Below are 24840 nucleotides of genomic sequence, written 5' to 3' on the forward strand. Positions count from 1 at the left end.
GGGAGACACTTAACCAACTGAGCCACCCAGACACCCCTAAGCCTAGTCTAAATATGCTATATATGAAAACACAAGGGACAGGGCCTCTGCCTCTAGTGGTTGACAACAAAAGCCTGTGATGCAGGGTGTGGGTCAGGGGGAGGGATGAAGAAATGAGACCAACAATTCAATCTACTGCATTGGTCACTAGTTCTCTTTCCCTCGCTGGACAGGAACCAGGAGAAGCCACTGTGTTTTCCAAAACTTAGCATAACACCCAGAGCATAAGCACTCTACAAATGTATACCAAACAAATCAATTAATAATAGGAAGCCCGACTGCCTTTGGCGCCCTGATAGACTTGGATCAGGTGCTGGAGCTTCGCAGACAGCTGAGAAAAATGGCTTGATCCCCCAGCTGGGTGTTTTGACCCAGATATGGGAAGAGAGGAAAGGGTATGTTTTCTTGCATAGCTTCTGCTCCCTCTCATTTTCTGTCTCCACTTGACATTCAATCACTCTGGGATGTCACAGTCCCCACCCGGCATTTGTCTGGCGTGCTGTGAAAGGGCACTCTGAACAGCTCTATTTTGGGATGTTGGCAGCATTGCTTCCCAACCCATCCACTCCCTCCACTCAATCTGTTCTCACTGGAGCAGAGAAGTTTCCACTTGTCACGGGTGTTGTCCAGGGCCCCTGTTTTGTCTTGCAGATGCCTCCGCGTGGACATCCTGTTTTACTTCAATTTTTTTCTCGCCAGCTTCAAAATATTTGAACAGCCCACGTTCCAAGATTCACGTCTGTGCTAAGGTTCCCTGGCTCCAAAGTGTCTTATGCAAATCTTGAAGGAGTTCCTGCTTTCAGAGGAGGAAGACAGCTCTCTGTTCTGGAGCACACAACAGTTGTGGAATAGATGCTTGCAGGTAGAGATGAAACAGGTGGGTCGTCCATGGCTCATGTGTAGCAGTAACCAAATATTTTCTAAGAGTCTCAAATTTTTCTTTCTTTGCTTTTTTGTAAAAAAGATTTTATTTATTTATTCATGAGACACACACACACAGAAAGAGAGAGAGAGAGAGAAAGAGAGAGAGGCAGAGACACAGGCAGAGGTAGAAACAGGCTCCATGCAGGGAGCCCAACATGGGATTTGATCCTGGGTCTCCAGGATCACACCCTGGGCTGACGGCGGCACTAAACTGCTGAGCCACCCAGGGATCCCCCTTTATTTTCTTTATTAGGCTCTAATAAGTTGGGCTTTTTAAAGAATATTTTATCCATTCATTCATGAGAGACACACAGAGAGAGGAGGCAGGGGGAGAAGCAGGCTCTCTGCAGGGAGCCTGATGCAGGACCCCATCCGAGGATCCAGGGATCACAACCTGAGCCAAAGGCAGACACTCAACCACTGAGCCACCCAGGTGCCCCTCAAGTATTTTATTTTTAATATGTTTAGATCCATAGGAAAATGACAAGAACAGTACAAGAAATACCCACAAACCTTTGCCTAGAGTCCCCAGTTGTTAATATTTCTCATGCTGGGGTCATCTCTCTCTCTCTCTCTGTCTCTGGCCATCTCACTGTCTCTTTGTTTCTGTCTCTCTTCCCCTCTCTCTCTACTCATACATATATGTATGTCCATATACACAAATATAACACTACTACTACTAATTATTATTGTGATGATGATTATTATTTTCCTGGGCCCTTTGAGAGCTACAGACACCCTGACCCTCTGTTCCCAAACACTTTACCATACATCTCCTAAGGACAAGGACATTCTCTTACGTAACCACAATATAACTATCAACTTCAGGAAATTTAGAATAAAAAGAAAAGTATTCATTTCAGAGAGAGAAAGAGACAGGGCAGCAGGGAGGGGCAGAGAGAGAGAATCTCAAGCAGACTCTGTGCTGAGCATGGGGCCAACAACAGGGCTCGAGCTCATGACCCTGAGATCAAGACCTGAGCTGAAATCATGAGTTGGATGCTTAACCGACTGAGCCACCCAATCATCCCCAGGAAATTTATTATTGATTTAATTCTATTATCTAATAGCCCATATTCAAATTTTGCCAAGTGCCTGGGTGGTTTTTTAAAAAAGATTTTATTTATTTATTTGGCTCAGAGAGAGAGCACAAGCAGGGGAGTGGCAGAGGGAGAAGGAGAAGCAAGCTCCCTCCTGAGCAAGGAACCCGATGTGGGGCTTGATTCCAGGACCCTGGGATCATGACCTGAGCTCAAGGCAGATGTTTAACTGACTGAGCCACCCAGGTGCCCCATGACTGGGTGATTTTTTTTAAAAAGGTAAAGTGTGTAACATCTGTAAGGGTTGCAGAAAAAGCACACAGAGCAAACACTCCCTTCACCAGCAGTCCCAATGGCCAGCACTTTAGAGCTATTTGAGAGCTCACTGCAGACACAATGCCTGTTACTGTGTAACACTGCAGGCTGGGTTTTGACATCCAAGAACACTGTCCTGCAAAACCATTGCATGACTATCAAAATCAGGAGGGTGGGCAGCCCGGGTGGCTCAGCGGTTTAGCACCGCCTTCAGTCCAGGGCCTGATCCTGGAGACCTGGGATCAAGTCCCACATCGGGCTCCCTGCATGGAGCCTGCTTCTCCCTTTGCCTATGTCTCTGCCTCTCTCTCGCTCTCACTCTCTCTCTGTGTCTCTCATGAATAAATAAATAAAATCTTAAAAAAAAATCAGGAGGGCAAGTGTGCACCAGTATGACCATCAAAAGCCCAGACTCATTCCCATTTCAACAGTGGTCCCAACAATCAGGGTCATGTGTCACATGTAGGTGTTGGGTCCTTTTCACCACTTTTGGCCTCGGATGATCTCTTGAACAGTGAAGATCAGTATTTCGTAGAATGCCCCTCGGTTTGGGTTTGTCTGATGTTTCCTCTTAATTTATGTATTTCTGGCAGGAATGTCATAGGAGTGGTGCTGTGCTGGCTTCTGGGCATGGGTGGAGGCTTGTTCGCTCCTGCGCACTCTTGGCTTTTGTCTGAAATGGGTATAAATGAAGATAGTGCTAGTTTAGCTATGACTCCAAAGAGTCCTAAGGGACTCCCTTACTGGGATGGGGGTTATTGGGAGGGACATTTCACTCATTTGTTCTCAACCTGGATTGGCTTTCCTCCTGGGGACATTGGGCAAAGTCCAGAGACGTTTTCATATTATTTTTATTTTTAAAAGATTTATTTATTTGTCAGATAGAGAGAGAGGGTGCTAAGAGTAAGCACAAGCAGGGGGAGTGGCCGGCAGAGGGAGAAGGCTCCCTGCTGAGCAGGGGACTCAATCCCAGGACCCCGAAATCATGACTTGAACCAAGGCAGATGCTTAACCAACTGAGCCACCCAGGCGCCCCTTGAGACATTTTTAATTGCCAGAAATGGGGGCACAGGAGGAGGTACTGGCCCTCCTGTGTAGAGTAGAGGCCAGGGATGCTGTGAACATCCTATAATGCACAGGCTGGCCCCTGCTGCAGAGAATGATCTGGAAGGATCTGTGCCAAGGCTGAGAAATCCTGGTCTCTGATTGTATGAAACTTGCCCCCAGGAAGGCCCCGGTGTGAGTGCTATTCCATGAGGTTCAGGTTTAGTAAAAATAAGAAGGTTGGAGAGTGAGGTCTGAGGATGGAGAGAATTCTAGAGCACAGAGGAATGGGGTTTGAGCTCAAACAGGATACAGCAGAGAGTAAAAAAGAAATGGAAACCTATTCAAAAGTAAAACAGCCAATTTTGAGAGATTCCAAAGTTAGATATTCTAAAGCAGGTCTTTAATTCATTTGTTCATTCATTCCTTCAACTGCTGTGTGCCTCTTAGGGGCCTGAGATACAGGGGGTGAATAAACAAAGCTCCTAGCCTCATGGGGCTTCAATCTGAATGAGAAGGGATGGATTACAGTAAGTATAAGTATTTTAAAAATGTGGCAAGTGCTATGAGAAAAAGAATCTAAAACTGGGTAAATAAAATAAATAAATAAATAATAAAAATAAAACTGGGTAAAGGGGTCAGGGTGTTTGTGGGGAGTAGGTTGCAGCTTCAAATGGGGTGGTCAGGGTGGACTTCAGTGAGAATGTGAGACCTGAGTAAACTTGATGTTGGTGAGGGAGGAAGCTGGGAGGAAGAGCTTTCTAGGTAGCGGGAATAGCAAGGGCAAAAGCGCTGAGGCAGGACCGTGCCTGGCAGGTTTGAGCAACAGTGAGGCCACTATGGCTGTGGAATGAGCCTGGGGAGAAGGAGGTGATTAGGGCAGGATGATGATGGGGGAGATGGTGTAGGACCTTGTGAACCATGGGAAGGACGTTAGCCTTTACCCCAAGTGAAGTGGGAGCTATGGAAAATTCTGAACAAGAGAAGGATGTGACTTGACTCAGGTGCTCACAGCATCTTCTGGCTGCTGCATGGGGAGCAGACTAGGGAGTCCAGTGTAGGAGCCAGGAGATCTGGGCAGAAACAAGGCACCAGCCCCAGGGGGTGGGGGTATGATGGAAGTTCAGACCAGAGTGTAGCATGTGTTTGGATTATTTTAGATCACTGCTGTTCACATTTTACACTTTAGTATAATAGCTGCATTTTTATGCACCACAAATTTATTGGAATGGTTTGGGCAAATGAAATGTACTCAGAGAAAACCAGGCAGTTAAAACGAAGTCCAATGTTACTAAATTTAATATATGGAGAACTTTAGGACTGTGCCTGAGCTGTTATTATAATTATTTTTCTTTTGCAAAAGTTTTTTCTTTCTTTCTTATTCTGCCCCAGGCACTTAGGCATTTACATGAAATGTTTGCCTGACAACCTCTCCTATTCTAATTTGATGAATGTGACCCTTCAAACTGAGGACACAACAGCAGACAGGAGAGCAAAGGCTCGAAGTAAATTTGGATGTAATCAGTTATGTGCACGGAACCATTCCCTGTACTGAGGACTGACCAAACATAAGCAAACAGGCCATTTATTAATTTCAGTGAGTTTGTTGGCAGAAAGAGGCTTGAGGGTGTTGCCAATACCTCTGCCAAGTTTAAATTTAGGACAGCAGGTTCCCTAGGAGTGGAGAGATTTTTTAGAATCCTTGCTCCCATTCACACTATAACCTTTTCCTGATCTTCAGGGATTGCTACGTGAGGGGAAATTATCCCCAAGTTTCCTTTCTGCTCTCCTGTCCCAAATTATCCAGACAGAAATTACGATCAAGAGATTTTTTTTTTTTTGATGAAAGAATGGATTGCAGAGATTTTTCCATCTAGCCTTTCAAATGGGGAAACTGAGGCCCAGAATAGCAAAGTGACTTATGTGTATCACTCCTACGAGAGGCTCTTAGCTATATCCCCCTTTAAAAAAAAAAAATAAAGAGATTCCTTGGGGAAAAATTAGAGCGGGAGACAAACCATGAGAGACTCCTAACTCTGGGAAACAAAGGGTTGTGGAAGGGGAGGTGGGTGGGGGTTGGAGGGACTGGGTGATGGGCAGTGAGGAGGGCACTTGATGGGATGAGCACTGGGTGTTATACTATATGTTGGCAAATTGAGTTTAAATAAAAAATGTAGGGCAGCCCCGGTGGCTCAGCGGTTTAGCACCGCCTTCAGCCCAGGGTGTGATCCTGGAGTCCCGGGATCGAGTCCCATGTTGGGCTCCCTCATGGAGCCTGCTTCTCCCTTCTGCCTGTGTCTCTGCCTCTCTCTCTCTGTGTCTCTCATGGATAAATAAATAAAAACCTTAAAATAAATAAATAAATAAATAATGTAAAAAAAAGAAATAACACATGGGGATGTGGCATATAACATAGGAAATACAGTCAATAATATAAAAATGTTGAATGGTGACAGATGGTAAATTTATGTTTAGTGGTGATCATTTCATAATATATATAGGTATTGAGTCACTATGTTGTACACCTGAAAATAATATAATATTATGTGTCAATTTATACTTCAATAAAAAAGAAATATAAAAAAAATAAAATAAAGAGATCCCTCGGTGGTCACTGTGTAATAAATGACTTTCCATGGAAATAAATGACTCTCTCATGGAAACAAATGGGATCAGCAAACTGCTGCCCACTGATCTTGGTTCTTCACTAAGTTCTGTGAGTTTTTCTTGCAGAATGAATTATACAAGCTGTAGCTGTGGAAAATGAAATATAATGTCTCCAAAATGTCCTCAAGAATTCTTCCTTGGTCCAGAAAGTAGACTCAAGAGTCAGCCAAAGGCTCCACTCAGTGGCCATAACAAACAAACTGGAAACTTCAGTAGTTTCCCCCAGGACCCATTTCTGTAAAGCTGGTTAGCAGGGCTCACCTTCAAGCAGTGACTCAGAGAGCCAACCTTCCTCCCCTGTGCACCAGCACCACCTCCCACGTGGCTCACCTAGCCACATCCCGACAGGTGCATCTGCTCTTTACTGCCTCCACCCGGTACTGATAATCTATTGGCTAGAATGAGTCACATTGGGCCAGTTCCAACGGCAAGGGAGTCTGGGAAATGTATGAGAACATAGGGGTGAGCATCAAATATGGCTTATTCTTTCTATTAGAGAAAAGAGGGACCTGCCTTTTAGTATCTTTAATATGGCAAGGGAATTGTGTTTGGATACCTCCAGGGTAATAAAAAGGGAAAGAGCCCTTTCCTTTTTTGAAAAGCAGACATCTAGAGATGCCACTGCTCTTGACTTTCCATAGCAGGCAAGCCCTGCGACTTTCACAAGACCAAGTAAGTCACATTTGTTTGAGGACGGTGTTCTGCTTAGATATTTGAAACACAGGATAAACACAGTGAGGACAAGTCAGTCATGATAGGCTGAGTATTAGGGGCTTGAAAACAGCAAAAGTTTGCTTCTCTCCTATATGACCTGTTACAGTTATCTACAGCTGAGTAAGAAACTGTCCTCAAACTTACTGACTCAGAGCAATCACGATTGTTATTCCTTGAGATGCTGTGGTTGACTGGGCTCAGCCAGGCAAGGAAATTATGTGGAGTGAAAAAAGCCAATCACAGAGGGATATATATTGTGTGATTCCATTTATATAACATTTGTGATATAATTACAGAGATGGAGGACTGATTAGTGGCTTGAGAGTAGCAAGACAGAGTCTTATAGTGATGGTACAGTTAAGTATCTTAATTGTACTGGTGGTTACACAAAGCTGTGCATGACAAAATTGTATAGAGCTACACATACCCCAGATACACACACACACACACACACACACACACACACACACAGTCATACACATTCATGAATGCGTAGGTAACTGATGAGATCAGAATAAGCTTCACCAATTGTAGAGGTACCAATGATGCCAATTTCTGGTTTGATGTTGTATTATAGTTATGCAAGATGTTACTCTTGGGAGAGGCTGGGTAAAGGGTGCACAGGGAACCTCCCTGTACTTTTCTTTGCAACTTCCTGGGCATCTGTGATTATTTCAAAATCAAAAAGTTAAAAATGTAGGCGGTTTGGTTCTGGAGTGTGTCCTTTTTTTTTTTTTTTTTTTTTTTGTAAAGAATTTATTTATTTATTTGAGAGGGAGAGACAGAGAGAGAGAAAGTGAGCACAGGAGCAGAGGGAGGGAGAAGTAGACTCTCTGCTGAGCAGGGAGCCTGATGCTGATCCCAGACCCTGGGATCCTGACCTGAGGCCAAGGCAGATGCTTAACTGACTGAGCCATCCAGGCGCCCTGAACTTGTCCTTTTCTGCAATGATTTAATCACAAGAGCCACATCTCACCACTAGCACCACAAAAACAAACAGAGCACGCTGAATGCAGCGCCTGGAAGAAAGTTTGTCTGAAAAGAAGTTGAACTAGTAAGTGTAGAAGAAGCGTAATGAGGTTGTGGATGTTTTTATTTTTACATTTTTTTGTTCTCCACCCCCCCACCCCCCAGCTTGAGTTCCTCCTAAAGCAGATTCCAAGACAGGGATTTGAGGTCAAGTAGTTTATTTGGGGTGAAGGAGAGGAAGATAGTGAAGGGTGTGTTTCAAAGAATTTCCCCTAGAGCAACTGAAGCTTTCTCCTGCTGGGAATGGGCATAGGGCACTGGGTGCCTCCAAGCTGTCCCCACTGAAGTGCGAGAGAGCTGGGGTATTTATCCACCAACTCCATCAGTTCCTGCTGGAGAGCTGCACCCTGGGGGCATTAATTCCATGGCCTCTGTGGGAAAGCAGGATTCAGCAACAAACAAAAGCCCCCAACTAGGGCAGTTGGAAGACAGGCTGGTGTGCACTGAGGGGTAAGGACAGGGGGCATGGGATAGAATCTCTGCAAGAAGTAAAAGCCAGAAAGAAAATGCAGCGTGTGTAGTGTGCAGAGACTACTTGCTTACTACATCCACAGTATCCATCCTCTTTTCAGCAGAAACCCTCTCACCCTACGCAGGCATTTGTTGGGGATGACAAGGTGCTCCGCTAAAAAAACAAAACAAACCAAAAACAAGAAACAAAAACTTAACTAAAATCTACATTTCCTAACCTTTAATGCAGATAGCAGCGGCCCCATGAAATATAAATGGAAGCTATTGAGAGGGGCTTCTAGCAAGTCTTTAAAGGTGATGCCTCAGTTGGGAGATGTGCCCTAGCCCTCTTCCTCTTAATAGTGCCACAACATGGGTGTGATGGCTGGAGCTGTAGCATCCATTTTGTAGCTATGAGACACATTCTTGAGGTGGAAGCCCAGCATGAGAGAGCAGAAAGTTAAAAGACCTTTAGGTCCTTGGTTAACTGTGGAGCTGCTCTACCAGCTGTGAGCTGCCTACTGCTGCAAACCTACGTGAGAGAAAAGCCTGCCTCTTTCTTGTTTAGCCACTGTTTGAGTTTTCTAATCTATGCAGCAGAATTAAATTCTAATTGGTAAACTTATTCACATAATGAAAGGGGAAATGATTACTAGTAGAAGCCTTCCTTCTCCCTCCTTCTCCTCCTCCTGTGTCTTTGCTCAGATGTGCTTTGAAGGGTCTGAAGGCTCAGTTGCTTCTTCTGTGAGACGCTGGTGATTGGTATCTGCCTTGCTGGGCTGTGGCTAAGATCAAGTGAGATACTCTACCCAAAGTACCTAGAACAATGTCTGGTACATAGAAAGGACCCAGAAATCATCATCCCTTACTATTCCAAAGTGGAGTAAGTCAATCAGAAATTACACTGCCTGGCAATAGAATACTTTTTTAGGGTGCTGTGCTCCATGTTTTGATTAATGTGTGGTTAATCATGACTATCCCAGAGGAAATGATGCACCATTTTGCTTTTCATAAATCCCTAGGGAGTGCCTGGGTGGCTCAGTGAATTAAGCATCTGCCTTTGGCTCAGATCATGATCCCAGGGTCCTGGGATCAAGGCTGCGTCATGCTCCCTGCTCCAGGAAAGTTTACTTCTCTCTTTCCCTCTGCCTGCCACTCTGGCTACTTGTGTTCTCTCTGTGTTTGTGTCAAATAAATAAATAAATAAATAAATAAATAAATAAATAAAATCTTAAAAGATCCCTGGTATTAGCTATTTTTCTTGTTGTGTGAAACAGTCCATTATTTAGTCGCTCTGATTAGAGCTGAAAGAAATTGCATTTAAGTAAGGTTTTTAACTAACAGAGTAGAATGTTATCCAAATTTTGACAAGTGGAATTTCCTTCAATCTAGTTCATGTGTTCTTTTGACACGATTCTTTAGTTTTTGAGAGCCCCTTCCTTGCTTTCTGACACAAGTAAATATTCTAAGCTCTTCTTGTTAGTGCCCAGAACAAGGTCTGACACCAAATGAATGAATGCATGCATTTTACTCATTCCTCTGCTTCTTCCCTCATAACTCTCTCTTTTTAAAAGTTTTATTTATTTAAGTAATCTCTATATCCCACATGGAGCTTGAACACACAGCCTCAAAATCAAGAGTCCCATGCTCCTCCAACTGAGCCAGCCAGGCACCCTCCTGATAACTTTCAATTTACATCATCTATCAAGTCAGAAATTGGAACTTTCACATTATAGGGGATGCTCAAAAACCTCTCTGAGGTGATACCTCCCACTGACATCCCTTCGCTGTAGCCAAGCCCAGTCTGGTCACAACTCCTGGATCTGTTAAAAATAGCTCAATGCAGCCTCAACTGCTCCTAGTATCATGGCTATTTTTAGGACAGAGGAGGGGGTGAAGGAAAAATATGACCAAGGGTCACCTCCAGGGAGAAGCATCCCCTTTCACTGGCTCAGGATGAGGGGCCTTACCCACTGCCCAGAGATGCCCACTCCTGTGAATGACTCAAGTCTGGGAAGTAGATGGTCACATGACATGGTTTCCCTCAAAACTGTTTTCTGAATGCCAGGGAGATTTCCCGCTCTGCTGGGGTTGCAAAAAAACACAGTGCTCCAGGGGCAAATCGGTGAGGCCACTAAAATTCTATGCAGGCTCTGAACTTCTGAACTGCTGAAGAGTGGTCAATCTATAACTCAAAGAATATATGGATCAGTTCATTCATTCAGTTCATTGTCGTAAGTGCTGTTCTAGGTTCTGGTCTCCCAGCAGGGACTGAAACTGATAAACGTTCCTGCCTTGACTGGGTTCCAGCCAGGATCCCAGTCAGGAACTCAGATAATAAGGAACTAAACTATACAGTATGCCAGCTAATGGGTATGGAGAAAAATGATGCAGGAAAGGGGCTTGGACAGTGCTGGGATAGAGGTTTAGATGAACCATGTTTCTGATACTCTGACATTGGGGGCCTGGCTGAGCCTAGGAACACTGTCCCTCACAGGTTTAGCCAATTCCTAGAGCTAGTAAAGGGGTCTAATCCAGATTCCACATCCCAACTATCTCTTTTACTGGCTCTCATGCTCTGGGCCACTCTCCACCTGCCTTAGGGCCCAATGGCAGACAAGTAGACACAGTTCTTATGCTCTAGAACCTACTGAAATTATTCAGACTAGTCAATTCTGATCCTGCCCACCCTGCCTCATGTGTTCCTTTCTTCAGGAACCATAGTAAAGTCTCCCACCCATGTCTCTCTTTGCTCTCTTTGCCTCCTGACGGGCCCTGGTGGGCTCCCTGGGTGGCCCTGCATGGCACCGTGTGCCCCCTCCTCGTGGGAACTGAGAACTGAGAATAATAACTATCTTTTTTGTAGTGGTCATCTCCTGATCTGTTGGCCTCACCATACCTGATAATAAAACCCACATTTAAAAACCAGGGTTTGTGCATTTTAGGTGGGGTAGCTTGGTATGGCTTCACGGACATTGAAGAGATGAAGTAAGCCACATGAATCTCTGGGAAAGAACATTCAGACAGAGGGAGCAGCAAGTGCAAAGGCCCTAAGGCTGGATCGGGCCTATCTTGTTTGTGAAACAGTGAAGAGGTCAGCATGGCTGGATCAGAGTGGATGAGGGGAGCAGCAGGAGAGGTGATGGTGGGGATGTGAGGAAGCAGAGTGTGCAGAGCTTTGTGGTGCGTAGGTAGGGTTTTAGCTTTTGCTTTGAGGAGGTGGGAGCCATGGAGTGTTCTGAGGAGAGGAAGGACATGATCCAATTCAAGTGCTCTCAAGCGCCCCCTGGCTGCTGTGGCTGGAAGAGGCAGGAGGAGTGGTACTGGGAGCCCAGAGCCCAGAAAGGTGACTGTGCTGGACCAGGCAGGAGATAGTGGGGGCTGGATCAGGGTGACAGCAGTTAATCAGGGACTATGAACATTAATATGCAGGCTGTCCCAGTAGCCTGGGTACACATTTTTTTCCTTTAAATTTCTTGTTACTTTGAAAATTGTCTTTGGGAGAAAATAAATTAAATGCCCAGTTGTGTTATTTACAGATTATTTCACTCCAAATGTGGGCTGGCAGGGTAAAGTAGTCAGGGTTTTTGTTTCCATGCTGCAGTAATGGGCTCGCTGGGTCTCAATTTAAAGGATGGGTGATATAGAAATAATATCAGAGATGCTCAGAATTGACCAGAAGCTGGAGATGCAGGCTTGGAGAAAGGAGAGAAACCGAAGGAGCTCTGGGAGTCTAGTGGGTACAGTGAGGATTGTGCACTGCCGATGATAATGGTGCATGGCCGCAACCCTCAGTAGATAATCCTGGCTGCCGGTGTCTGCATCTTTTTGCCCAAGGGCCTTGTTTAAAGTTGCCAAGGCTGGAAGTGCCTGTGAACAAACAGCTATATCCCACCCCTGTCACCATCAGCAGCCCTCAGCCAATGACTAATAGCAGCTGGTGAATCAATGCCCCAGCTCCCTCGGCTCAGGTTCCCACCTGGCTCTGAGGGGTGTGAACTATGCAGTCCCACATCATTCCCCAGCAAAACTGAGCCTCAGTGGCCTGTGGGGGTAACTGGTTTATCAGTGCACTTGTATGGACTGCCTTTCCATTTCTGTCTCCCATCCCCAATCTGGGACTGGCATTTCCTGGAGTCACTTCCCAAGTAAACAATTTACCCATGAGTCCTTGGGTCAGGGTCTACTTCTGTGGGGAGCCCAAGTGAAGACACTTGCATGGGCAGAGCGTCCAGACCCAGGAATTTAGAATCTACATTGAAAGGTAAGGGCTGAGAAGTGGTATCAATATCAGTATCTAGAAATTTATCCCAAATTTCCCAGTTGCCTGGAGACAGCAGCCACTGAAACAGGAGCTGGGCACAGTGGGTTTCCCCAGGTCTGGGAGCACAGCTCTGTTCAGAGTTCCTTTCTTTCTGTTAGTACCCAGCTAACACTGGACATTGTGGGGAGCGGGTGGGGAGCTCCTGGCCAGGGCCCAGTGCATCCCTTCTCCTGGTCACGTATGTATTATCACAGGATGCCGGTGCACATTCTGGCTGGATAAAATGTTTGTAGGAAGTTTATCCTCAGCATGGCTGTGTTAGACAAGTCTTCCTTGGGGGCCAGCAAGAGGATTCAGAACCCAGGTCACATGGACAACAGCTCTGGCCACATGCTACCCCATCTCTGTCCTTCAGACATTCCCAAATGACCCTGGGCCACTCACCCTGGAGTCAAAGCAATGAGCCGGAGCAGGGGTTGGCCGAGCGTGGATCCCATGCCTGCTCCAGGAGGAGACGCTGGTGTTGGAACAGCTCTTGTGCGAAGATGACTCTCAGAGGGGAATTCCCCCACCCAGCCCCCACTGAAAGGGAAAAAGGGGTGCTGATAAGAAGGCAGAAGGCTAAGTGCTGGAGAGCCAGAAATACAGCCAATGTCAGCTCTCCAGAGGGAATGAGGCGCTGTCATCTTTGTGATTTCTCTGTTGCACTTACAACAATTTTACAGAGATTTCTTTTTTTTACAGACAGAAAGAAAGAAAGAAAGAAAGAAAGAAAGAAAGAAAGAAAGAAAAGAAAGAAAGAAAGAGAAAGAAAGAAAGAAAGAAAGAAAGAAAGAAAGAAAGAAAGAAAGAAAGAAAGAAAGAAAATTGTATCCTGTTCCACCAGATGTTACTGGTGTCCTCCCACCTTGGACCACCCTGGAGGTCACTTGCAAGCAGCTCCCTCTTACACCAACAACTGCCTTCAGCCCTCTGGATCAGTTTCCTAGGTTTGTTGTAACAATGGACCAGAAATAGTGGCTTTAAAAACAGAAACTAAGTTCTGGAACTCAGAAGTCCCAAATCAAGTTGTTGGCAATGTTAGTTCTTTCTGGACACTCTGAGGGAGAACTCGTCCCATGCCTCTCTCCTGGCCTCTGGTGGTTTCCAAAAATCCTTGGCATGTCTCGGCTTATGGCCATGTCATTCCAATCTCTGCCTCTGTCATCACGTGGCTTTCTTCTCCGCACATGTCTCTGTGTGTTACTTCTTCTTCTCAGGAGGGCAATCATTGGATTTAGGGTTTACCTGAAATCTGGGATGATCTCATCTCGAGATCCTTAATTACATCCTAAAAGATCCTTTTTCCAAATGAGGTCTTCACAGGTTTTGGGGTTGGGGGACGTGGACATTCAGGCCATGGTCCTCAGCCTGTGTGGGTAGAAGTTCATATGTTAAAATCCTAACCCCCAATGGGATGGCATTTGGAGGTGAGAATTTGGGGTGTAATTAGGTCATGAGAGTAGAGCCCTCTTTAATGGGATTAGTACCGTTATGAAAGAAACACCTGAGACCTCTCTCTTTTATACCAACAGCTCCCCTCTGCACCAACAACTGCCTTCGGCTCTGACTATATTAGTCCAAGTGGAGACAGAGCAGGGAGTCGCTGTCTGCAATCTGGAAGAGGGTCTCACCAGGACCGGATCATGCTGGCACCCTGATCTTGGACTTCTAACCTCCTGTTGTAAGCCACCCAGCTTATGGCAATTTGTTATATCAACCTAAATGACTAAGAGCAGAGGCTAGTCAGAAATGCTGTAAAATTAATGCCTCCCAGTGGCCCTCAAACAATATGGGACAGGTGTTGAGGGATAGATGTTCCTTACTTCTTAGTGGGACAGTTCTGAGGGGTCTACTACATAGTCCTTCAGAGTGTCCTGACAGGATTGAGCCCTCATTCCTAAGGGAGGGGAATGTACTTGGGGCACATTGACTCTAAGATGGTCCCTAAAGGTGTCTGCCTCCTAGTATTCACATCTCATGCAATCCCCTTCCCTGTAGGGTGGTTGGTTATACTGCCTTCTAACCAACAGGCTGGGGCAAAGGTGATGGAATGTCAGTTCTGTGGTTATGCTACCTAGATGGGCTTCACTAGTGGGCTCTCTTCACTAGTGGGCTCTCTCTTGGTGGCTTTGATGAAACAGTCACTACGATGGGGACAGCCATGTGGCAAGGAACTGAGGACAATGCTAGTCAACAACCAGGAGGGAACCGAAGTCCTCAGTCTAACAGCCTGCAAAGAACTGAATCTGGCCAGCAACTACATGATCTTGGAAGTGGATCCTCAGCCAATCAAACCTTTGGTTGCAACTATAGTGCAACATCTTTGTAGACCCTGATGCAGAGGGCCCACCCAAGATATTCCTGGATTTGTGACCCTCAGAAACTGTTAGATAATAAATTGTGTTTTATTTTTGTCATTGTTTATTTATTTTATTTTAGAGGAGGTGGCAAAGGGAGAGAGAGGGAGAATCCTAAGCAGACTCTGCATTGAGCAAGGAGCCCAATGCGGGGCTTGATCCTGCGACCCTGAGATCATGAGCTGAGCTGAAACTAAGAGTCAGATGCTTAACCGACTGAGCCACCCAGGTGCCCCTAAAGTGTGCTATTTTATTTTATTATTTTTTTTAATTTTTTATTTATTTATGATAGTCACAGAGAGAGAGAGAGAGAGAGAGAGAGAGGCAGAGACATAGGCAGAGGGAGAAGCAGGCTCCATGCACCGGGAGCCTGATGTGGGATTCGATCCAGAGTCTCCAGGATCGCACCCTGGGCCAAAGGCAGGCGCCAAACCGCTGCGCCACCCAGGGATCCCTTATTTTTTTATTATTATTTTTTAATAGTTTTTTTTTAATATTTATTTTATTTATTCATGAGGGACACAGAGACAGAGAGAGAGCCAGAGACACAGACAGAGGGAGAAGCAGGCTCCATGCAGGGAGACTGATGTGGCACTCGACCCCAGGACTCCAGGATCATGCCCTGGGCTGAAGGTGGCGCTAAACCGCTGAGCCACTGGGGCTGCCCTAAGTGTGCTATTTTAAATCGCTAGTTTCGGGTAACTGTTATACAGCAATAGCTAACCAATACCATGCTCATCATCACAACTTTTATTGACTTCACTTCTGTATCTTGCTTCTCCACTCCTTTACCCTGCTAGTTACTCCCCAGTAAACTACTTGCACTGAGATACTTATCTCCACGGCTGCTCTTGAGGAGATCCAGACTAAGACACCTGTCATTAGGATTATGGGCCATCTACTTTTGTTTATAGAAAACGCAGTGCATGTTGGAAAATGTCAAAGAACAGAAAGTGTCCTAAAGGTTTTACTAGTGTTCAGTTAGGTGGATTCGCACCGAGCATCCATCCCAATGTCCTTCTGAGATATCTGTAATGCAGAGGCTGGACAGCAAAACATGGCACCTCAAAGTATCCCTTGCATCTAGAATGCTGGAGGTGAATTGCGTCCAACCAACTGGAAGCACACTAAGTTTGGAAGGTGTTGTGAGCTGGAGGCCAGCTTTTCAGTGCTTCAGCTTACTACTACTATATTACTAATAAGGATGATTGGTGAGACCTTGGTTTTCCATTTTTATTTTCTAGCAGAATTCTGATACCCAGGGCCTAGCTTTGGGAGTTTCAAGGGAAGTTTTGGTCCAGCTTCCAGTCTCAGAATCATGACCCTAGGACTGTGGCTTTGCAGTTAACATTTTGGGAAGTGGCCTCCAGTAGATACCCTTCTGTGTTAATTAAGGTAACAGAAGTTGCTATTACAGCTGGGTTTTAGGGCATCAGAAGGATGAATTTTGCTCATGTGAAGTCAGCAGAGTGTTTGGCAAATGGTTTCCCCTGTGGTTCTGAGACATCCAAGATGCCGAGGTCAAGATAAAATTAACCATGTGAGAGATTTGTTAGGGATGGTGATGGTGTGGGGAATTGAGGATGAAGCCAGGAGGCTGGGAGAGCCATGGGCAATGTGTAGCAGGAAGAGGGTGAAGCGGGGGCGGGGGGGGGGGTAGGAGGGAAGGTAGAATGGGAGCAAATTAGGTGGCAGGGTAGGTCTGAGAGATCTGGCCAGGACTTTGAGTTCATTTTCCTGTCCCAGAAGAGTCCTGTATCTCCCAGGACCTGGCCTGCCTTAGTGTCCCTATTCCACTCAGTAACTGGTAGGGAGCAGCCCATGGGAAGCATGGCCTTGGCAGTGGTAGACTTCAGAATCCAGCTGCAGGGGTCTCGTTTTTTCTCCAAAAAATGCTGAGAGCAGGGTTAATCTTAATCGCTGAGAGGTGGAAGCAACCCATGTGTCCATCAGTGGAGGAATGGATAAACAATATGTGGGGTACACACACAGTGGAATTTAATTCAGTCTTAAAAAGAAATGAGTCGTGACGCCTGCTACAACATGGGTGAACCTTGGCAACATTGTGCTGAGTGAAACAATACGCCAGACAAAGAAAGACAAATACTACATGATCCCACTTCTGTGAGGTCCCCAGAGGAGTGACATTCATAGAGACAGGAAGTAGAACGGTGGGTGCCAGGGGCTGGAGGAAAGGGACAGGGAGTTAGTGTTGAATAGTGATAGAGTCTCAGTTTTGCACAATGAAAAGAGTTCTGAAAATGGACAGTGTTGATAGTTGCACAAGAATGTGAAAGTACTTCATGCCATTGAAACGTACACCTAAAAGAGTTCAGATGGTAAATCTTTTGCATGTGTGTCACAATTTTAAAAGGGGGGATTTTTTTTTTTCTCCTGTAGCTTACCCTGCCTGATTCATGGAATCTTTCGGTTTTACATGCTTCATTCAACTGATGGGTAGGTAACAAAAGCTTCACGTGGCTTCTATGGCAAGATTCTCATCCTCAGAAGCTTGAGGTCATGCATTTCCCCCTTTCCTTGACATTCTAGTGAGTACTGACCTGGCTTTCTTTCCTGGGGAGCTTTCCCTTGCAGCCAGAGGATGTTTTGTCTGGACTATGGCAGCTGGAAATGCCTGGGAATCAAAGTCCCCTTTTAGTAATGCCTGACAGAAGGTGGTGGGTCAATACCCCAGCTCCCTCACCCCTCAGGTGGGCATACTCTCAGGGGCATGTTCTGCACTGGCTCCCAGGCTTCCCCAGAGAGTGATCCCTTCTAGTTACCCACGTGGTAGATCTCTGGCCAATGCATCCTTTCCTGGGTGCCTTCTTTCTCCATCTTACTTCCCTATTCTCCAGTGATGCGTCCTGTGGGCTGCTTCCTAAACACTTGACTTATCATCAAATCCTGGTCTCAGGGTTGACTTCTGGGAGAATTCAAATTAAGATACTCTCAAAATAGACTGAATATGTTAAGTCTATCCAACCTGAACCTGTGTGTGTGTGTGTGTGTGTGTGTGTGTGTGTGTGAAGACACAATTTGGAAAGGCAACATCTTACAAAGAGTTGGCACTGCCCCAATACAAGACTTTGTCTTGATGTCTCCTGTACACCCAGAACAGAACCCCCAGTAGAGCCATGTGTCCTAGAAATGATTGAGTTGGTTTGTGATCTGAAGTGAGGTGAGAAAACTAAAGAATTGCATTTGCTATCAGCTCAGAATTGCTAACTGTTTCTTTTATATTTTGAAGTGGGTCGAGGAGGCGTTGGCAGCGCCCCATTTCCCCTCTCAGCATGCAGCTGGATAGCACTGCAGACACTTCTGAGTGCAAAGAGCAAACGTACACCCATTATGTGCCCACTGACACCATCCAAGAATTTCCTTTTCTGACCCCACTTGGAAAATGACAAGGCTGTCAATATCTGTAAAAGCCTGAACAATTTCTTTGCTAAACACAACTTCAACTGGAAGAAAACCATAGATTTTCTTCCAGCTCAGGAGCACCTGCCATACTTGGCACCACACCTGGCGTGGCTGCTCTGGGGGATAATGGAGGGCTGCCTGCCCTCCTGAGTCACAGCCTCTCCGTAGGCACACACCATCGTCAGAGACTGCCAGCCTGCTGATAGGAGTCTCATTGCCCCTGTGCCAACCACCGACTTCCACAGAACCCAAGTCTTGAATCACTGCTCCTTCATGGGGGTTGGTCAAGAAATAGAAGCAGAAAACGGATTCTTTTTTATTGTACAGAAGTTGGCTGGCTTTCAAGGCAAATGCTTTTAAGACAAATGCTTGATTGGGCTTTGGGTAGAACTTTCTCATGTTTTTGCTCACTTCCAGAGATCAACCAGGTGTTGGCAGGACTTTGGGACCATCTGAATGAGGGGGACGTCAAAGCCCTGTGGTCACCATTATGGATTTTGTGAAAAACCAGAGAACTTTTTTGGTCAAATCGCCAGGCTGTGAGAGATCAGAGACTAACTCTGTGGAAATTTTTGACTCTAGCAGAAGACTTTTGCAGCCTGGGGTGGAATGATAGCAATCTGCAGATACATAATTAAAATTTACTTTCCTCAGGGGCACCTGAGTGGCTCAGTCTGTTAAGCAGCTGCCTTCAGCTCAGGTCATGATCTCAGGGTTCTGGGATCGAGCCCCACATTGCACTCCATGCTCAGTGGGGAGTCTGCTTCTCCCTCTCCCTCTGCTCCTCTCATCTCCCCCTCCACCTGGCCCCGCTTGTGCTAGTGCTCATACCCTCTCTCAAACAAACAAATAAATAAAATCTTTAAAAATTTACTTCCGGGCAGCCCGGTAGCTCAGCGGTTTAGCGCCGCCTGTAACCCGGGGCGTGATCCTAGAGACCCAGGATTGAGTCCCGGGTCAGGCTCCCGGCATGGAGCCTGCTTCTCCCTCGGCCTGTGTCTCTGCCCCTCTCTCTCTCACTGTGTCTCTCATGAATAAATAAATAAAATCTTAAAAAAAAAAAAAAGAAAAGAAAAGAAATTAGTAAGAAAAGAATGTAGGCTCTTTAAAAAAATAAAAAATTTACTTCCCCCATTAAAAGAGATTTATAAGGTGTTTCTTCTTATTATTTTTTAAAGGTGTTTCTTATTGATACAACTCCAGAGTAGCAGGAAATATTTGACCCCAGCTTTGTGTGCCCATCTCCCAGCTTCTTCAAGCTTACCTGCTATTTGCTTACACTGGTGACCTTCAGAGGGTCACTCATGGGCCCTGGAGCCAACTTGTTCATATAGGAGGGCCAGAAGTGCCTGGGAGTGTATATATCTCACCTTGCACCTGCATCCCAGGTGGCCAATTGCTGTTGGATTTAGGAGGCTGTTATGGACAGAGTGTTTGTGTTCCTGCAAAATTCATGTGTTGAAGCCTTAACCCCAATGTGACAGTATTTGGAGATAGGGCCTTTATGAGGTAGTTAAGATGATAAGGTATTAAAGATGAGACCCAAAAAAAAAAAAAAAAAAAAGATGAGACCCTGGTCAGATAGGATCGGTGTCCTTATAAGAAGAGAAAGAGAAATTAGAGCTCTCTCTCTTTATGCATGTACAGAGGAAAGGTCATGTGAGCATACTGAGGGAAAGCAGCCATTACAACCCAAGACAGGAACCCTCGATAGACTTCTAACCAGTTGGCACCTTGATCATGGACTTCCAGCCTCTGGAACTGAGAGAAAATACATTTTGGTTGTTTAAGCCTCCCCACCCCGTCTCATTACATGGTACCTTGTTATTGCAGCCCTAACAGATGAATACAGGGTTCCAAAGCTAAGCTCCCTTGCCTGAGGTGTAATTTATGCCCTAGAACTCTCTGCTGGATCAGTCTGAGGTCAGATCTGCACTTGACATTGAATACTTGTGTTGCTCCCTCCCTTTGCCTGTTCTGATCCCCACCCTCCCTTCGTGGTTATCTGGGAGTGCTGCTGCTTCTTCTCCTTCTCCTTTTTTTTTTTAATTTTTATTTATTTATGATAGTCACAGAGAGAGAGAGAGAGAGAGAGGCCGAGACATAGGCAGAGGGAGAAGCAGGTTCCATGCACCGGGAGCCTGATGTGGGATTCGATCCCGGGTCTCCAGGATCGCGCCCTGGGCCAAAGGCAGGGGCCAAACCGCTGCGCCACCCAGGGATCCCTCCTTCTCCACCTCTTCCTCCTCCTCCCTTTCTCTCCTTTTCCTCCTCCTTTTTCACAGGGAGCAAAGGGAGGGGCAGAGGGAGAAAATTTTTGTTTTTAAAGATTTTATTTATTTATTCATGAGATACAGAGAGAGAAACAGAGACACAGGCAGAGGGAGAACAGGCTCCCAGTGGGGAGCCCGATGTAGGACTCCATCCCAGGACCCTTGGATCACGACCTGAGCCAAAGGCAGACACTCAATCACTGAGCCACCCAGGCATCCCAGAAGAGAGAATCTTAAGCAGGCTCTATGTCCACCTCGGAGCCGAATGTGGGACTCCATCTCAGGACCCTGAGTTCATGACCTGAGCCAAAATCAGGAGTTGGCACTTAACTGACAGTGCCACCCAGGTGCCCTGAGTACTTCTTAATAAATCATTTGCATCTGAATTCTTGTCTCAAGTTCTACTTCTGGGAATATTTGACCTAAGAAATTAAGTGATGCAGAACTTCACCAAAGGTAACCTGAATACTGAGTTGAGGACACAGAAGCTGCTGGGAAATGAATCCCACTTGCAGAGATTTGATAATTTCTATTAGTGGGAGTTCCTTGGCTATTAGTCAGATTAAGCAATGTCAGCTGCTACAGTAGGCAATTCCTGAAATCTCAGTGCCTTTACACAACAAAGGTTTATTTCTCACTCACATGCAGTCTGAGGTAGGTTGGGCAGCCCCATCTTCCATCTTATAGCTGTACCAAATGGAATGCATAGTTTCTGAGGTTATTGGGTAGAGGAGAAACACCAGTTCTTAACTGCTTTTGTCTGGAAATGGCATGCATCATTTTTGCTCACAGTTCTTTGGTTGAAACTACTCATCTGACCCTAATCAAAATGCAAGGGATAGGGGCACCCAGGTGGCTGAGTCAGTTAAGCATCTGACTCTTGGTTTTGGCTCAGGTCATGGTCTCAGGGTTGTGAGATTAAGCCCCATGTTGGGCTCTGTGCTCAACATAGAGTCTGCTTGAACTTCTCTCTCCCTCTCTTTCTGCCCCTCCTCCTGCTCTCTCTCTCTCTCTAAATTAATAAATAAAATCTTTAAAAAATGCAAGGAGTATTAGGAAATGTAGAGAAGCACACAGGCTTTTTTGGGAATCACAGTTTGTTCTTATAGTGGAGTTGCATCTTATATGATGATTAGGTTCTGAAGACAGTGAGAAAGGCAAGAGCTGCATGTGACCCACATTACCTTTGAAAATCTTTTAGGAAGGCAACATCAACATGATTTGTAGGCTCATATTGTCTTTCAGTACAGAAAATAATAACAGAAAATGTCTTTCTTCTGCATTTGCAGGCAAAAATTAATAAATGCTTCTATGGGATGCCTGGGTAGCTCAGAGGTTGATCATCTGCCTTTGGCTCAAGATGGGATTCCAGATTTCCAGGATCAAGTCCCGCACTGGGCTTCTTGCACAGAGCCTGCCTCTCCTCCCTCTGCCGGTATCCCTGCCTTTCTTTCTGTGTCTCTCATGAATAAGTAAATAAAATCTTTTTAAAAAATTAATAAATGCTTCTAAAGTTTTTGAAATTTTGCTAATTAAACTAAAATTTGAACGTACTTGTGAATTTCAGTGACAAGGCATATGGTTTCTTCTTGAATAAGAAGCTGGACTAAACCCCAAAAACATGAACCATAAAATGTTGACAAGTTAGACTTCATCAAGATTAAGAAATTTTCTTCAACAAAAGAGACCACTGAGAGAACACAAAGTCAAGTCCTGCGCTTGAAGAAGTATCTGCATTGCATATACTTGTCTCAAAGGACTCATATTCAGCATATATAAAGAATTCCTGCAAACTTGTAAGACAGATACATGAATAGCAAAATAGGCAAAAGCCTTGAACAGGCTGGGTGATTCTGCTTCAGGTTGTGTATTATTTGGGTTTAGTTGGTGTCAAGTTGAGGACTGGGTTTACTCTTCTCCAGGGGAAGCAACTCCCTGGGGTATGCTCTTCTCCTGATGAATGAATGGAGTGCAAGAGCTAAATTAAATCATACAGGAATATTTAAAACCTTTGTTCACATCTGCTAACCTCCGTTGGCCAAAGCAAGTCATCTGAACAAGCCTAGTGTCAGTTAATTGGGGAAATATACTCCACCCACAGTGGGAGGCCGTTGTACAATCACACGAAAAGAGTGTGGGTGTACTGCATTTCTAGAAGTGCAATCCCATCGATCATAGCTGTCATGGTTAGGTTATGGGAGGAAAAGAGGTCCTTACTCAATGGACAACAGATGTGAGAGATAGTGTGAGTTCTTCTTCTTCTTTTTTTTTTTTTTTAAGATTTTTATCTATTTATTCATAGACACAGAGAGAGAGAGAGGCAGAGACACAGGCAGAGGGAGAAGCAGGCTCCATGTAGGGAGCCTGATGTGGGACTCGATCCTGGGACTCTAGGATCACGCCCTGGGCCGAAGGCAACCACTAAACCGCTGAGCCACCCAGGGATTCCCAAGTTCTAATGACATCTTTGGCAGCCCTGGATCCAGTCATGCTTGCAGCTGGATTCAACTTTGGCATTCCCAGAATCACCAATTGATATATCCCCCTGCCGCTTCCCTTTATGATAAAGCTATTTTGGATCAGGATCCTGTCACCTACAACCACATGATTCCTAACATACACTCTCCTTCACAGTAAATTCAAGTGTTCATTTCTTTTCACCAACAACAGCACTAGGTGTTAATATTCTTTTTCAGTTTTTGCCAAATTTCCAGTATTATTTGCCAGTAATATCAAATACCTTCATATACCTACTGACATACCTACTGACCATTTGTATTTCTCCTTTGTGAACTGAATTTGGCTTACTTTTGGGATGCGCTGATTCTTCAAACTGGAGTTGGTTTTGCAACAGGGATACATTTCCCAAGTGTTTGGGTACTGAAATGGTTTTGCTGTTGATTATAATATCCCCCCAGGCTGAGAATGTTTCTACCCTTATGTAGCCAATGTCTCTTGTTGAAATGAGCACAGAATGACTTGTGTCACCTTTTCCTAACAGCATCAATGAATGTTATTTTGGGTTAGAGAGCAAGACAGAAGGTGAGACAGCTGTCACAAGGTCCCCGAAAGTGGTATCATATATCACAATTTCATGGTGACTGGTCTTTGGAAGCATGACACTTTCCTAGGACAAATCTAATGCTTGAAAGAGAATGTGCTATTCAAAAAACAAAAACAAACAAACAAAAACAAACAAAAAAACACCCCCCCCCCAAACAAAACCCTGAATATATGAATCCAACTAATTTCGGGAAGAGGGGAACAGCACAGAAAGGGGAACATTGTTTAGGAAACAATTCATTGTCATGTGAGATCTGAGACTAGAATTTGGGAATCTCAATGCTTAGCTCCTAATTCTTAGGGGGAGGCAGGGGTGTGAACTGGTTGAAATCCTTGCTCCACAAAGTGTGTTCCATGGCTTAGCAGCACCAGTAACACATGGGAACTTTCTAGAACTGCAAATCTCCACCTCTGCCCTGGATTCCTGAATCAGAACTTCCTGCATGGGCTTTGGAGCATGATAAACTAGAGTGAATTCCAGCCTCTGTTATGCATCATTTTTACTGCGATATTTCTCAGTCCAGAGACACTTTCAACCTGAAATCTAGCCACACAGATTGTGATAGATCACAGGTTGTGACATATCATTGCCTCTGCTGTTTGCCCAAGGTGGTTATCCCTTTCTTTCTAATTGGTCAGCGGGGAGACGGATAGTACTGCAGTCACCATGGGATTTAGCAGCAGTGGTGTATTTAGAACACTTCCCCATGTGTGGGAGGCTGATTAGCTACATTTGCTAAGTACCTAACAGCTGCTATTAGCCTTTAATGATCTTAATTCCCAAAGTAGCTTGGTAGCAAAAAGAGCCGTTCTCAGATTTTTCCCTGCCAAGGTTCCCAGGGGACAGACATTTGCTTTCAGCATCTGTGTGTTAGAGACCCGAATGGAACATTCTCTGGATCCTGAAGATTTCTAGCCAAGGGGGTTAGTAACAAAGCCCATATTTGGCAGAGGGATGAAACCCTGGTATTGAAATTGCTTTGACTTTATCCCATGGGCGAACAGAGTATGTTCTCTCAAAGTGTTTGCCTTTAGAGATGAACTAGAAAGAAGGTTTTTGTTCTATGTTCAAGAGCAGTTTGCCTTCTTTGTACTAAATTGCCAGTCAGGTGTTTTGTGAGCTTTCTTGTTCACAGTTCTGGGAATGCCTTTGGCATCTCTCCAAATAATTACTTTGCAGGTAAATGCAAAGTCAC

The 24840-nt window shown here is 45.1% G+C and overlaps 1 long non-coding RNA gene across 4 annotated transcripts; it reads left to right on the top strand.

Annotated features, from left to right (window-relative positions):
- The first annotated feature begins 613 nt into the window (after positions 1-613).
- LOC112666934 (uncharacterized) lies at positions 614-22084 on the top strand. Of its 4 annotated transcripts, none has more exons than XR_007404365.1 (5): positions 614-916; positions 13235-13475; positions 14061-14209; positions 17286-17342; positions 21871-22084. It is a non-coding gene; the product is annotated as an uncharacterized LOC112666934 (long non-coding RNA). The 4 variants fall into 4 exon arrangements; XR_007404367.1 differs by having other exon boundaries at positions 13247-13475; XR_003140988.3 differs by having other exon boundaries at positions 13255-13475.
- The last annotated feature ends 2756 nt before the right edge of the window (positions 22085-24840 follow it).

The sequence above is a fragment of the Canis lupus genome, chromosome 20 (genome assembly GCF_003254725.2).
Source record: "Canis lupus dingo isolate Sandy chromosome 20, ASM325472v2, whole genome shotgun sequence".
NCBI classification, from domain to species: domain Eukaryota; kingdom Metazoa; phylum Chordata; class Mammalia; order Carnivora; family Canidae; genus Canis; species Canis lupus.